A 16,461-nucleotide genomic window follows, 5' to 3' on the forward strand; every position below is an offset into this window, starting at 1 on the left:
GGGCTTAAGTGGACCATAAAGTGAGGATTAAATGTCCACCGTTAAAAACTTCTTAGGAGCTGGAGAAGTCTCGGATCATGCTGATACTTGTGTTTTCACTTCATCCACGTCTACATGACCTTATGAATGCGTTGGATGGTACAAAAACATCAAGTTGGCCATTAGAAAGGTTTCAACAGTGAGTGTCATTATCAGTGCAGCTTCCTTTGGTGTGGTCCACTAGATCTGTGGACCTGCCTCATTTTTAGTATAATAACTTATAATGATATGAGAAAATCGTTGAACAGCGTGAATAAAACACTTACATCACAGTGGGCCCCACTGATCCCTCAGGGCGGAGTGGGACCTAATTCGCGCCCACTTCATGAACCGCTTCAATTTAATCAGACGTGAGCTTTTAACCTGGTGCTGTGAGTATACTTGTCTCGTTCTTAAAGGACCAGACCAAGATCCCTTTTGGGCTTGGGTAACCTTCGATCGGTAGCCAACGGGTCTTTGTATCTATGAAGTTAGGCTTTGGTCAAATAAGAACATTTTTACCCGATAGACGTATTAAATTACAAACGCATTTATTATCTTGGTACATGCACGGTGCGTAAATTGGTTTTCTTACCTGCATGGGGCTAAGAGTGGGTAAGTCCAACAGTTGACTATTAAGTTATGGTCTACTCAGCCAATAACTTATAACTTTTTATGGGTGTGACATCCAACCTATCTAATACATTGGCCTTATTATGAGGACCACCTGGTAGATAAATAAAAAATAAAAATATTTATTTATCAAGTGCACCACACTTCTTTTTTGCTATTTATTAAATACTAAAAATTATTTTATATAGTGTAGCACACCTAAAAAGTAATAGAAAAGATTTTTACATTAGATGATCTCTATGGTTGGACCAATGTATTAGAAAGGTTGGATGTCTCGTGCACTTAATAGGTTAAATGTTATCCGTTAGTTAAAGTTGAGACCTTACACACACCCAAACATGGGCCTATGGTCCAACCTATTGTACTACAAGTTATGATAGAAACTTCGAACCTATCATGTGAATGCAACATTCGACGGTGATTTGGGAGGTTCCCTTCCGCGTCTCCTTCGTATATGATAGTTGTGCCAGAAGTAGAAGAAGAGACCTTTGGGATGATTTGGCTGCCATCTCCAGGAGTTCTCAAGATCCATGGCCTACGTGCGGACATTTCAACACAGTTGTTGCTACTGTCGAAAGAAGAAGCAATGGGTCTCTTGACATTGCTAGTTCCGTCAAGTTCGTTGATGCTATAAATAACGTAGACCTGATCGACGCAGGTTTCTCAGGAAATAGGTTTACTTAGAGTAACAACCAGGAGGGCAGCGCGATGGTATGGGCCAAGCTAGATAGAGTCCTTATCAGCACAGGTTGGTTGAATGTATTTCTGCTTTTTCAGTTAGATCATCTTCCTTGCGCCAGCTCAGATCATGCTCTTATCCTCATGACTTTCCCCGATCAGCTCCCTTCCTTTGCGAATTGTCACGCCCCAGACTCGGTAACCGTACTCGCAAGGAACCCGATGGCTGGATCTGGCCACAACAGCTTCCGTAGTACCCCATTCTCGGCTCCTAAGGTAGGTTCCGATCCTGGGATCCTATGAGGAGGATTTCCATAACAATATAATCATTTCCAATACGAGCATACCCAAATCACAGCAAGTATATCTGAGAATAATAAAGGCACACATCACAAAATCCATTATGAATTTGAACTTTTACATGTATGCATAAGGTTCAAAAGGACATACATAAGATAATAGAAAATGAGAGAAAAGTCTGCAACACTGGGGTCCAAAAGCTTAGCTCTAATCCAAGCTCTGCCGCTACGACGCCTGCCTAGGATTTCCTGCACGCATCAATCGTGCATAAGCTTATAGAAGCTTAGAGGGTGGTGAATGTATGTGATAATGATGCATAGAAGAATAAAAGGAGGTATAGAAAGAGGAACATACTCAATAACAATATCACTAGCCTTACCAAGGCTTATCATGAATACGATGTAAAGTACTAGGCGCCATACCAAGGCGATGCATGAAGGGACTTATACAACCAATGCAAATGTGATGCAAAGTAATGCCAGTGCTCATATCCAATCCACATATCAAGTACATTTTCAATCATAAGGAAATCATTGGGGTCCATTACATTATTGGATGCCTACCGCTCTACAGACCCCGCACAGTCAAACGACCGTAAGAGACCTCACTACCCACCTGTGGACGGTCAATCACCAAGGCCTGACGGTAGCGGACCCATTTCACGAGCTGGTCAGACTCAGCCTAGTAATGCCCTCTTACATCACGTGAGTAAGGTCACACCCTTATCCAACCAACTACACGATAGTGGGAGTCGCGGCCTAACGGTGTAAGGCCCTCATGATCTCATTTATTTCATCCAATCACAGCGCTGGAGTAGATCCTTGGTACCATGGAAGTTTTGAAAATTTCACTCATGGGCATCCTATGCACCCGGGATGCTCAAGTAATATTTTCAGTGTCCACATATGGCCATCCACGAACGTCCCTGTGGAGGCAAGGCTCTCGTGAAGCAAGGACAGTATCATCATGAAATGCGATGTCAATGCATGAGTCACACATACAGATCATGCTCAAGCTTCAGGCACTGCATGTGCACAAGGGGAGATCTCCATCCCTCTATTACCACCACACAATGTAATCAATACACACAGATGATACATATGGGTCATAATGATGTAAGTGTGCTACCTGTAGAATATGCAATCCTTCGTCCCAAGGAGGGTCAAGGTCTAGGTACATAGATAGACACTCAAAGAAGAAGTGAAGTTCTCTAGTGGGGGCTCAATACTTTGGGGTGACCCACAAGCTAAGGGAGTCATAAAATTTTAATGTAGGAACGGTCCTAACCAGGTCCAAGGTGGGCCTTTAACCACCTATAAGGGCCCTATGGGCCTACCTTAGGGCCACTAAGGAGGACATCTAACCTTAATTGGGTCCCAAAAGGTAGCCCGCTACGAATAAAAAGTAAGGTCCAAGGCCCAAGTAATCCATGGCCTAATGGGCTATACACAAAGCCCAACTCATAGGCAATATAGTGGGCTCTCAAGCAAGGTTTGGTCTCAACCATGAAGGTCATAAACCCACATACTTTGGTGGGCCTTATGGGCAGGCCAGTAGTTCAACCACATGGGCAATTTTACACTTAGTACAAGTGAGTTGGGCCTAACATCATAGCCCAAGTACAGGGTTAACTTGGTGGGTAGCCATGGGCTTAACTACTCACATATTATAACCCATAAACCCATCACAATAGGTAGAAGAGTATAGGCCCAAAGGTCAATGGGCCTACCTAGAAGGTTCTAGTCCAAAAGGCCTAAGGAACTAGTCAATTAACCACATACAATGTTCCAATAAAAACCCAACTTGGGTGGGCCTCAGATGAGCACTAAGTAAACCCAAAAATACTGAAGGAAGAGGCAAGATAACTGATTAAATCTACCTCAAATCTGGTGGGCCATGCTGCCCCGAAATAAACATTTATGGGCAGCAACATTGGGCCCATTGCTGAATTTCCAGCCCACCCACTTTCTGGGTTGTTGGAGTTTAGCAATTTAATTAGTTTATGGTATATTTATTTTTTAATGGCCCACATACATCATTGTGGGTCCCACTGGATGAGAGGGAAAATGCATAACACATATTACAAATGGGCCATGCTGCTGGAATACAGGCCCAGCAACAGCCCAAGGTAGGGGCGTCTCATGGTGCGTAGTCCTACGGGCCTGGGTATTTAGCCTAAAACTGACCCAAATTTGCAGGCCATACCACGGTCAGTACAGAGACCGATGGCCTTGAAAATTTGTAGGATGGTCCTTCCATGGGTGGGCCACGCTTCTACAAAATTTTGCTATTTTTGGACGGTCAAAATTATTTTAATTAATTTAAATAAAATAGACTATCCAGACAATCTGGTTAATCTGGACGTCCCAATGTGGTGAGCCGGTCCAGCCCTTGCCACGGTGTCCACAGGGGTCCGTTGACACTAAAATTTGGTAGGTGGGTCCTACCATAAATGGACCACCTTAATATAAATTTTCATGATTTTTGGATACTAAAAAGTATTTTAATTAATTTAAAGAAAACAGACTATCCAGAAAATCTGTTTAGTACAGATTTTTGATAGGCCTCGATTTGAGCTTCCAATGGGGTGGATTAAAGGCCTCTAAATTTTGAAAAAAAAAGGTTTTTATATCCCCTCATATATGTACTACAAATTGGGGTCCACGGATATGACCCACCAATAGAAAAATTATTTTATATTTAAGGAATTCCACACTAATATGCTGCTGGAATAGTGCAGAAATTATAGACTAACCACCTCACTTGGGCCACACCTTTGGGACCTCAATCAGGGTCAGATGGGGCTGAAATTTGGTATGATCATAGGTGGGACATGCAGCTAAAAGTATTATATATTAATTAGTATCAGTCTTCCCACCAAATAACCAGAAATCAAGCTCCAAGGTGGCCCAAAAATCTGTCCAGACAGTTTCTGGACAACAACAATAGCTTGGAATAAAATAATTTTAAACAGTAATTAACATGGGATTTAATCTCAGGAAATTAGGGGATGGACCACACTAGTGGGTTCCACAATTATCCAGACCATCCCACCCTCCAAAACACCTTTGCATGTGCCCCTATTGGTTGGATTTTGGGGCCACATGTCATAGGGTGGAATGCCATGGGCGTCCTCCCCTTTTTGGGTGGCTGGATTTTTGTTGGCCCACAAGGTGGGCCACACACCATGATCAGTGATGAAAATAAGGAAAAAGAAGAGAAAGAAGGGCATTTCGGCCATAGGGAAGGGCTCCGCCACGATTGAGCCCTCCCAAGAGTAATCCAACCACACATCATACATCAATATACATCTATAATATGAATCTCGAACATGCATGGCTAAAAATTGAAATGGATGGTGAGGATACCATTCCCACCATGATCCTAAGGTCTAGACGACCTCATCATGCAAAGAAATCAAAGGATCTACCATGATGGGGTCCATAGAAGGAAAACCCATGCATGAGACATGCATGCATAAGGTGGGCCATTTGGCCACACCTATGGGGACGTGTGGGATCTCCACCATTGATTGGTGGGTCCTACACCCCCATCATAAAGAAAATAAGAGATCTATAAAGAAATCAAATTACACCATGAAGAAGCACTCACCTCTTGGATATCTAAGCTTTTACCACCACTAAGAACCTCAAGCTCTAAGGGTTATGATTCTATGGTCAAGATGGAGTTATGATGGTGAGATGGAGTGGAAATGGGGAAGAAAATGGCCTGGAAAAGAAGGGAGAAGGGGCTGGATGTTTTTGCTAGGAGGAAAGAAAGAAGAGAGTAGAGAGAAATGAGAAGGAGAGGAGAGAAATTGGTAGAAGAGAGAGAGAGAGAGAGAGAGAGAGAGAGAGAGAGAGTCATCATGAGCTCTCTCTCCTAGGATAAGCAAATCCATCATAATGCTAGGGTGATATAAACAATGCTCATAGACTCATAGGCTTGGGGTAGGGCTGGGTAGTGTGTGGGTAGTGGGTGGTGTAGAAGATGGGGTTTAAGTAGTGTGTGTGTGGTGTGTGTTGGAACTTATGCAAAAAGGGAGTGGGGCCACATGCACTACTCTCAAGTGGGCCACATGATCATGATCAAGGGCTAGAAATGAGATGCACACAACTTATGATCTATACATCGGATGGATGCACAAGACAGGGCATCGGAATCGCAACGATGAAGCGGACAAGATGGCACAGGTTTTGGCTCGATCCAAGTCGATTCTACATGACCAGACTTAAGGATGACTGCAAACACTATCCGAGGGTCGCGGATCACCGGGATTTGATCGGTAGGACTGCGGGGCCAAAATGAACGAGATGCATACTCACACACACATACACACATACGAACTCGGGTCGGGTTTCACACGAACCCATTCAGATTTCAGTAGATGTGAGAGCTTCATGATTCATTCCAGTAGGTTATAAAATTTGCTTGGGAGCGTGATTCAGCTCCGAATCCTATGTTCAACTTGCAGCTAAAGCTTCGGAATGTTAAGACAACCCTTAAGATCTGGAACAAGGAAGAGTTCGGTAATGTGTTCTAGTAGGTTGAACAGGCAGCTACGTCTCTTCAGGAATTAGAGCTTAGATTGCAAAATTCATCCTCAGATATCGATCTAGGGGCCCAGCAAGAGTTGGCAGAGGCCAAGAGCCGCCTTTCCCATATAAAACTTAGAGAAGAGATTTTCTGGAAACAGAAGTCCAGAAACAGTTGGCTAGAAGAGGGGGACAAAAACACCAAGTTCTTCCACGCCTTTGCATCCAAAAGGCAAAGAAAGGCGGTTATCAAAGCAATTGAGCTGGACTCAGGTGATAGGATTGTCGATCAATCAGCCATCAAAGGCACAATTGTCTCTTTCTATGAATCCTTGCTTAAGGAGGGGAATTTGTCCTAAGATCCAGATCTTATCTTGGCTATCCCCTCGCTTATATCTTAGGAGGACAACGATCAACTGACAACCCCTCCATCCATTTAGGAGGTCCTCCAATCGGTGAAGACCCTTCCGAAAGATGGGGAGCTCGGCCCAAACAGTTTTTCTGGTGCTTTCTTTGTGGCGTGTTGCCACGTTGTGGGATCAGACATCCATGAAGTGGCGGAATATCTATTTCAGTGAGGTAATTTCCCTAGGGCCTTTACCACTTCCCTAATATGCTTAGTGCCAAAGTCCCCCACTTCAAAAAGATTTTCAGATTACTGCCCTATTAGTCTATGTAATTGTATTTATAAAATATTTTCGAAGCTCCTGGCATCCAGATTGAGATAGGTGTTACCCAAAATTATTTCTCCCGAGCAAGGGGCTTTTGTGCAAGGCCGCTGCATTGCAGAAAATATCACTATAGCCTAGGAAGTTCTCGGGGAAATCAATAGAAAGACAAGAGGCGAGAATATCGTCCTGAAGCTAGATATGGAGAAAACTTATGATAGGGTAGATTAGGCCTTCCTAAAGCATGTTCTTAGCCAATTTGGGTTCAGTAATGTAAGACCCGTATCCTAACCGTACCGCTTCGTAAGCCTCCGCGATCCTCCCGGTCGAATTCTGGTGACCCGTGATCTGTTACCAGCATTTGCGCACGATCGTAAGTTGTGTCCCATATATCAGAATCGGATCGACTCGAAACTTATACCCTTGCGACCGTGCCATCGCCGCGGTTCTAACGCCGCATATTACATGCCAAGGCGATACCCGGTCCAGGAGATGTAGGCCCGCGTTCAGTTGAGAAAAATGCCGCGCGTTGCAATACTGAGAGAATCTCTACAACATGTCAAATCAATTCCATCAATCACCTCACTTGTCAAAAGTACACCCATCACTCAACCCATTACTCTTCCCATTCCCAAGTACAAAAAGCAACCCCAAAAAAAAGGTCAACTTTCCCATCACCTCACCATCCCTCTCTCCCATCACTCCCTTACATCACTCCTCTCTCTCTCTCACTTCACTCCATTCCAAGCAACCCACGAGAGCCCAACGTCCACCTCCATGAGAGAAAGCTTGTTGTGGCCCACCTTCCTGTCTCTCATCCCCACCCTCCAAAAACAATCTCAACCATTGAAGTTTGTCCTTTGGAGCTCTAGGATGCTTTGGCGGAAGGAGGAGGAGAAGATCAAAGGTGGGTGATTTCATTTATTTGATTTGTGATTTGAGGGCCCACATATGGTGGGACCCATCTTGATGTTTGCATTGTTTAGGGAGGGCCCATAGTGGCAGGGTCCCTCCCCTTCTCACCGATCTCTCTCTCTCTTTCTCTCTACTTTTCTTTGATGATGATGATGATGTGAAGTAGGACCCACCATGCTGTACGTGTGAAATCCACATCGTATAGGCCATGTGGCCCCTACCTTATTGGTGATGGAAAAACACAAATATCATATTGATCCAAATTAGGTGGGCCACGTTCATGTGGGACCCACCTTGAAGTATGTATTTTACCCACGCTGTCCATCGAAGTGGGACCCACGTGAGTCACGTGTAGTGTCCACATTGTCCATCTGGGATAGTGGCACCCACCGTGTGTTGTGGGTTTCATCCAGACGGTCTGGACGTAGCCAGCAGTGATGCGTGAACAGAAGGTGAAGTGTACTAGCTAGCAAAATAAAAGTTAAGTAATGAAACTAATATTATATTAATATAATATATTATATAAGAAATATATACGGTGGTGGGCCCTACGTGGGACCCACCTGTTTGCTTGCAGCAGCAATCGCTGCACCTCACCGCAACTATGTAGCTGCTGTATTGATGGTGGCCCTACGTGTACCGCACACCAGCTATATAGCCGTTGTATTGACGCAGCTAGTTCCGTGGGTGCCACTAGTTTCATCCACACCGTCCTTGTATGCTGGGACCCATTTTGAGCTGGATGTGGGGCCACCTTAGTTATGTGTGCACCTTGTACGTGGGGCCCTCTTGATATATGCGTTTCATCCCTGCTGTCCAGATAGGCTGGACGGTGGGTTCACGTAATGTAGGCGTGGATCCCACCTGCCACGTGTGGGGCCAGCCATGATTGATGTGTTTTACATCCTCCCCTGTCCATCTCTTTAGGGCGTGGGCCCACCCACACATTTGGCACGTGTGGGGGTGGGACCCACCTTGATGTATATGTTACATCTGTCCGTCCATCAACGGACGTCCAGAACCTGGACGGCTCTTTTTATATATACATATATAGCATATATTATAATATATAATTTCATATTATATTGGTAATATATAATTTTATATTGTATTGTGTGGTGGGCCCCATGTGGGACCCACCTGCTGGACGGATTGGATGGAGTACCTCACACCTGCTATTTAGCTGGTGAATTGACGTCACCAGGTTGTAATCCCCATGAGGTATGTATCATACCACACCGTCCAACCATCTGCCTTGAATATGGGACCGCCACCTGCACGCATTTATTGTGCATAAGCTTATAAAAAGCTTAGAGGGTAGTGTAAGTGTGTGCGCAAGGTAAGTGATAAGTATGCACTATCAGAGCAATGCGGAAACATGCTGGTAAATCCATAAATACCTTCAGCATTATCTAGGCTATGTAATACGGAAGCATAATAAACCAAACGCTATGTGCTGAGGATGCAATGTAATATGTGGTGCGAATGAAATAACTAAGCCGGAGTGTGAGTATCGCATGCTATGGGGTCCATCGCAAGGGATTTCTATCCAAACCGGTCACATACCTAAATTTGGATAGATAGACTCAATGTGGCAAACTCCTGATCTCAGGTTGGTCGCGCACCCCAACCGAAATCCTAGCCATTACGAAGGTACACATAACAATTAGTTGTGCACCACCAGCCTGAGTGGATAGTAAATGAATGAATAAATGAGTATAATGTTGAGTATGCAACTCCTTCTCAATAAGTCTACATATCAGTACTGTACATCTTTGGGATCATCACCGGAGTCTATTACACTCTATGCCAGCTTGCCGCCTCTATCCGAGCGCACAATTGGGTAAGTGGAATAGATCTCACTATCCACCTACCAATATCGGGCCCGACTCGTCGATAGCAGACCCATTCCTCAAGCTAGTCAAACTCAGCCTAGATATTGACACATTACTTAGGTGGGTAAGGTCACACCCCCTTCTAACAGACCACGACACAGTGAGAGACACGGCCTACTGGTATACGGCCCTCATGCGCTCATGTATATCCACTCGATTTAGACGTTGGAGTGTCCCCTGGCCTCAGGGGTTTATGGATTTTCACCCAGGGACATCTATAACGCCCGTATGCTAGAACCAAACATTTTTGGTGTCTCATCTGGCCATCTACGACATGTCTGTGGAGGCCATGACCTTGATGTTGCTAGGGCGTATGGTAATCATATCACAAAATGTGGGATGCGTGAGTCACACAGTCCAATCATGCATCAACCTTGCGCATACTGTGCACTCATGTGGGACGGCTCCACCTATCAAGGAGTCCCATAAATAACCTGCCCTATAACATATGCAATGGTCAACTACATCCCATAACAAACATACAGATGATGCATATGGGCATGTATCATGATGTTATGCTATCACATACTCATAATCGGTATCGATCACCGGCATCGATAATCGGCCTAACAAAGGGCCTAAGGGAAGGTCACGATGTGGTCATTTAACCATCATTGCCCATCAATGTGGACATTTAACCAACATTACTCCCAAGGAGTGGCCTACATAAAGCCTAATATACATCACATTGGGCCGTATCACCTGGGCCTCAAATACATCACAATGGGTTGCATCACATGGGCTGCAAATACATCAAGTGGGCCGCATCACATAGGCCTCATATACATCAAGTGAGCGTAACATATGGGCCTTATATACATCAAATGGGCCGCAATACATGGGCCTCATATACATCAAAGGGGCACAACACATGGGCCGCACCAATGGGCCTCAAATACATTAAGTTGGGCCCACCGTTCTAGGTGAACTATCTACACCATACATCTATTTATAGAGATTATTATAAAGCATATCCTTAAAAAATGAATCATAACGGAAGATCATCTGGACCACACCATAAATAGCAATGGAGATAATGATTTCCACAGTTTAAAATTCCCAAGGCCCACCATAACATTCATTTTCCATCCAATCTGTTCATAAGGTCACAAAGGCCTGAATTAAGGGGAGAAACAAATTTCATATTGACCAGAACTTTTGTGACCTTAGACGGTTTCACCTTAGACGGTTTCAATGGTGGATGATCATCTTCCACTGATTTTTGCAATGTGGTCCACCTGATAGGTGGATCTGAATATAACACATACATCATACGGGACCCACAAAACTTGGTGACGTCCAGTACAGATGGACGGCTAGATTACAAATAGATGGACGGCGTTGATAAAACACCAACATCATGTGGGGCCTCGTCTAGATGGACGGACGGGGTGGATGAAACCCATACATCTGGTGTGGCCTGCTGGCCCACCATCTAGATGGACGATCAAGATGCAACACATGCCATGGTGGGCCCTCAGGGCTTGTTGACGTCAACCAGCAGCTGATAGCTGGTGGGACCCACCATCCCTGCAATGGTTGGACGGTATGGATACAACACATGCATCATGAGGGCCACACTTCCACATGTGGACAACATGGACAAAACATACATTGGTGGGCTCCACTAACTGGAGATGGATGACATAGATAAAATATAAATATCAAGGTGGGCGCCACCACCACACGTGCAGGGTGGGCCCCACTTGAAATTTAGATCTATCTCATTCTCTGCACAATGCCATAAAACGATCTCTACAATAGCTAGACGGTTAGATATGTCACAAAACAATTTCTACAAATGGCTGGACGGTTGGATACATCACAAAACAATCTCTGCAATTGGCTGGATGGTTTGGATATATCACATACTTCATGCGGGACCCACAGAACTTACCAATGTCAAAATAGCAGCAAGTTGCTGCTAGTGCTAGGCCGTTCATCAGATGAACGGCTGGGATATAACACATCTCTCATGATAGGCCTCACAAGTGGCAGGTGGGTGCCACACGTGCATCACAGTGAGCCCCACCGTCCAGCTTATCTGGACGGCAGAGATAGAACACAAACATCATGAGGGACCCCACAGAACTTGCTGGCGTCATTATTGTAATAACCCAAATAAATCTTAACCGTCAAATTTTAACCATTGATCGATGTGCCCAATTAGTCCGATATGACCGTCGATCTACAAGATCAATTGGTTCAATCTCAACCATTGATTTGGACATATCTAATCCAACTATTCATTAACTAATAAATTCAACCATATATTTAACCATCCACCCAACGATACAACCATCTAACCATCCATATGTTGAAAATCATTGGAACACTTGCCTTTGCATCTGAACTGACCATCCATCATATTAGTCATATGGCCACCCACAATTCTACCTGTCCATCCACAACTATACCTTGGAGTCTAGCCATCGATCGTACAATAACTCATCTGCATGTATCTATCCGTCCATCTATGCATACATTAATCTGTCCATCCATCTACATCATACACTTATGCACCATTGAATACATCACAACTACATACATACACCAAACACATCACATACATGCCTCTCACGCACACACAAGTAGCTATGCATGTATCATAGCTTACACATACATGTGGCACATGCATGTGGTGCACATAAGATGCATGGTGAATGTGTGCATTTAACCAGCCAACGTTGCAAAGAAAAAAAAGAAAACAAAAAAAAAGTTAATGAAAAGAATTGTAAAACGGAAGCATAAATGCATGTGAAGTGTTTAGATTTGTGCACATGGTGTAAACCAAAAGAAAGAAAGAAAAAAAAACGTAATGTACAAAGATTTAAAAAAAACGTGACGTGGTGTGACGTGAGAAGAGAGAGGAGAGAGGGATGTGGTGTGACGTGAGAAGAGTGAGGAGAGAGGGAAGAGAGAGAGAGAGAGAAAAAAAAAAGAAGAAAAGAAGAGAGTTGCTGGTTGGTTATTTACATTTGAAAGAGAGAGAAAGAAGAGAGAAAAAGGAAGAAAGAAAAGGAGGAGAGAGAAAAAGGTAGAGAGAGGAAGAAAAGAAAAGAAAAAGTAAAGAAAAGAAAATAATTTTTTTAAGAAAAGTGAGTATTTCTCTCACTTGATATTTAAAAAAAAAATAATGTTTTTTTAATTATTATTTAATTATTCATTCATTCAAATAATTAGATCTTACTTGCCCATCTTATATGTATTGTTGTTTGTTTAATTTTTATTATTTGTTTTAATTGCTTATTATAGTTTTAAACATGTCATTTTAATTTTTGTCGTTCGGTTGTCTTTATTTTAATTAACATGATATTATTGCAAAAAGCTTGAGTTTATAAATTTTGGATTCTTAAATCAAATAAATTATATTGCATGTTTATTTATTTTTATTTTTATTTATTTATTTATTATTATTTTTTTGTAGAACTTTAATCATGTGTATGCAATTTACATTGATTAACAATTTTGTTTTAAATTTAATAAATTGTGCACATCTCGTATTATGAATTGATGAATAAGAGTCGTTAAATGTTTTTAGAAATATTTAATTTATGAAATATTAAAATCATGCATCATTAAAATAGTTATGAAACACCAGAAAATAAGTGAGGCGATCAAGTCCTCTGAGTTGAAAATCCCGAAAGCGTAAATAGGTGGGGCGATCAAGACCCTTGGGTTGAAAGTCCCAGAAACCCAACTGGTACCTTTTGGAACCTCTACCGTACCCTTTGAGTGGGTAAACATGTCAGGATTGCAAAAGGTTCCCACTGCTCGGGTCGGTAGAGTAGTAGTTTGACCAGCTAACATACAAATGGGTCCCTCACCAAGTGCCCTTTGGATGGGTGAGCATATCATGCAAGAGGTTCCCATTGCCAGGCTAGGTGTTGTATTGGTGCGGGTGTTGGCCAACCGATGTAAACTGGCCCTGGTGTTAAAAAGAATAAACCGCACATGTTATTATGGAGTATAACATATGTTGATTTCATTCATCCATTTTTCTTTGAAATTTACATTGAAACATTTTGTTTATTAAATCTCCTCATTTGTTGTTTTGCCTAAATATGTATTATATTTTTTTATACATTTTTATTCATATTACATGAGATTATTTTGAAACCTGTGTTGAGATTACTCACTAGGCTTCGCAGCTTTGGGATTTTAAAATTTCAGGATCGGGATCACATGGAGGAGCTTAAAGAGATTTTCTTTTATTTATTTATTTTTCTTTACCATTTTCTAAATAAGTGTAATTAACATTTAATATGACAACATTACGATGACATGTGTTTGATGATAATCTTGAATAGTCGGAACATAGACATTTTTCTTTAAATAAATGTTTGATTATTCAATTTTTGGATTGTTATATTTTATGAATGAGGTTATTTTGTCAATATATGTGTGAAATATGAAATGTAAACATACAACACATAAGTCATGCCTGTGGGTACGGAATTGGGGTCGGATATACCCAGGTGCCGGATTTCGAGGGGTGACAGATTGGTATCAGAGCTCAAGTTTAGAATCATTGAGGACCTAGGGTTTTACTTGAAAACTTAGTCACTTTGAAAATTAGGATATATCTCCTGTGAGTGTTGTTGTGATCAAAACTTAACTTGTAGTATTGTCTATTAATGATCCATCCTTATGTGATATCTAAAGCTTATTGTTTGATTTAGAACATGCCTAAGAGTCGGCGTGGAAATAGAGGTAGAGGTAGAGCCAGTCCTGTGGCAGCCACACCGGGGACCACCGAAAGTGGCCAATCACTGGATGGGGTCTTTCGTGCTTTAGGCGACATGGCAGCCATTCTTGGACAACACATTCGTCGTGATAATAGAGGAGCCGCCCAAGTTGTGCAGGATGACATTGGGGGCTTAATAGAGAAATTTAAGAGATTGAAGCCGCCTAATTTTGAGGGTTTGTTGGACCCTATGGAAGCAGAAAGTGGAAAAAGCAAATAGAGAAGATATTCACTGTTTTAGGATGTGATGAGGAGCAGAAGGTTACACTTGCAGTTTTCATGTTAGAGGGAGAGGCCGACCACTGGTGGGAGACAATTGCTAGAACAATTGAAGAAGATACCACATGGACATGGGATATGTTCTGTGAGAAGTTCAATGAGAAATACTTTCCTGAGTGTGTACGGGAGCAGAAAGCAAAGGAATTCATAAGCTTAGAATAGGGGGAGATGACTGTAAGCCAGTATGAGTCTAAATTTACTGAATTATCTCGTTTTGCCCTATTTATGATTCAGGATGAAGCTCGTAAAGCTAAGAAGTTTGAGCGAGGTTTGAGAGGGTCAATTTGTGACAAGTTGACTGCACTTAAGCTTGGATCGTATGTCGATGTGGTAGAACGGGCTCTAATGATAGAGCGAGACAACGAAGAATTTTGAAAAAGTCGTAACCAGAAGAGAGAAGCGAAGAGCAATGCTAGGGCTGCATCGAATACATCTCAAACACAGGGTGATGCTTCCAAGAAACTAAAGATGATGGTAACAAACACCTCAACTCCTGCTCAGCCAATGAACCGATTTACGAGTAAATGTTATAACTGCGGAATGGAGGGTCACTCCGTGCATTTTTGTAAACAACCACCTCAGCAACCACATTATCAGGCACCCTCGCAGATGCACTCGAGACCTCAACCACATTTTCAAGCACCTCAGCCACAGTACCAGAGACCTCTATATCATCAAGTACTGGAACAATATCAGAGACATCCGCAACAAAGACCCCCTCAGCAGCAAACAACGCCCATAGCAACAACACTACCAGCTGAGGCAAGAAGGTTAGGCTTCTCGACAACCGGCCCAGGGTCGTGTGTTTGCTATAGTACCATCAGTCGCAAATGCTAATGGAGCTGTGGTGGAAGGTACCATAATTATCTATTCCTCGCCCGCTCAAGTTTTATTTGATTCAGGAGCTACGCATTCTTTTATTTCGACTCTTTTCGTGCATACATTGGGTCTATCTCCTGAACTCCTAAATAAGAATTTAGTAATTGCTACACCAATAGGAAGCTCCGTAGTGTTAAATCAGATATTTAGATCTTGCCCTGTCATGGTTGGAGATTCCGTATTGTTAGCCGACCTTATCGTATTAGACATGCAAGAGTTCGATGTTATTCTAGGAATGGATTAGTTAGCTTCATTCCATGCAAACTTGGATTGTTTTGAGAAGACTGTGATATTCTCTATTCTTGGGCGACCGAGACTCCAGTTTATTAGAAAGTAAAAGAATGGACCGTTATGCGATTTCTTAGCACTTTTGGAGGAAGAACCACATGAAGTAGGTATCAATCAAATTCTAATCGTATGTGAGTTTTTCGACGTATTTCAAGACATACCGAGGTTGCCCCATGAAGAGAGATCGAATTTGATATAGATATTATGCCTGGAGTCTCATCAATCTCCATGGCACCGTACCGTATGGCACCAGTAGAGTTGAAGGAACTGAAGGAGCAAATTCAAAAGTTATTGGAGTAGGGTTTCATTCGGCCGAGTACGTCACCATGGGGTGCACCAGTCATATTTGTAAAGAAGAAGGATGGCTCGATGAGATTATGTATTGATTATCGCCAGCTAAACAAGGTCACCATTAAAAACAAATACCCACTTCCTACGATAGATGACCTTTTCGACCAGTTGAAAGAAGCCAAGTTTTTCTCCAAAATTGATTTACGGTCAGGATACCACTAGCTTAGAATTAAACAAATGGACATACCAAAGACAACCTTTAAGACTCGTTATAGCCACTACGAGTTTCTCGTGATGCCGTTTGGACTAACAAATGCACCAGTAGTATTTATGGA

Source organism: Magnolia sinica, chromosome 5 (assembly GCF_029962835.1).
Source record: "Magnolia sinica isolate HGM2019 chromosome 5, MsV1, whole genome shotgun sequence".
In the NCBI taxonomy this organism is placed as follows: domain Eukaryota; kingdom Viridiplantae; phylum Streptophyta; class Magnoliopsida; order Magnoliales; family Magnoliaceae; genus Magnolia; species Magnolia sinica.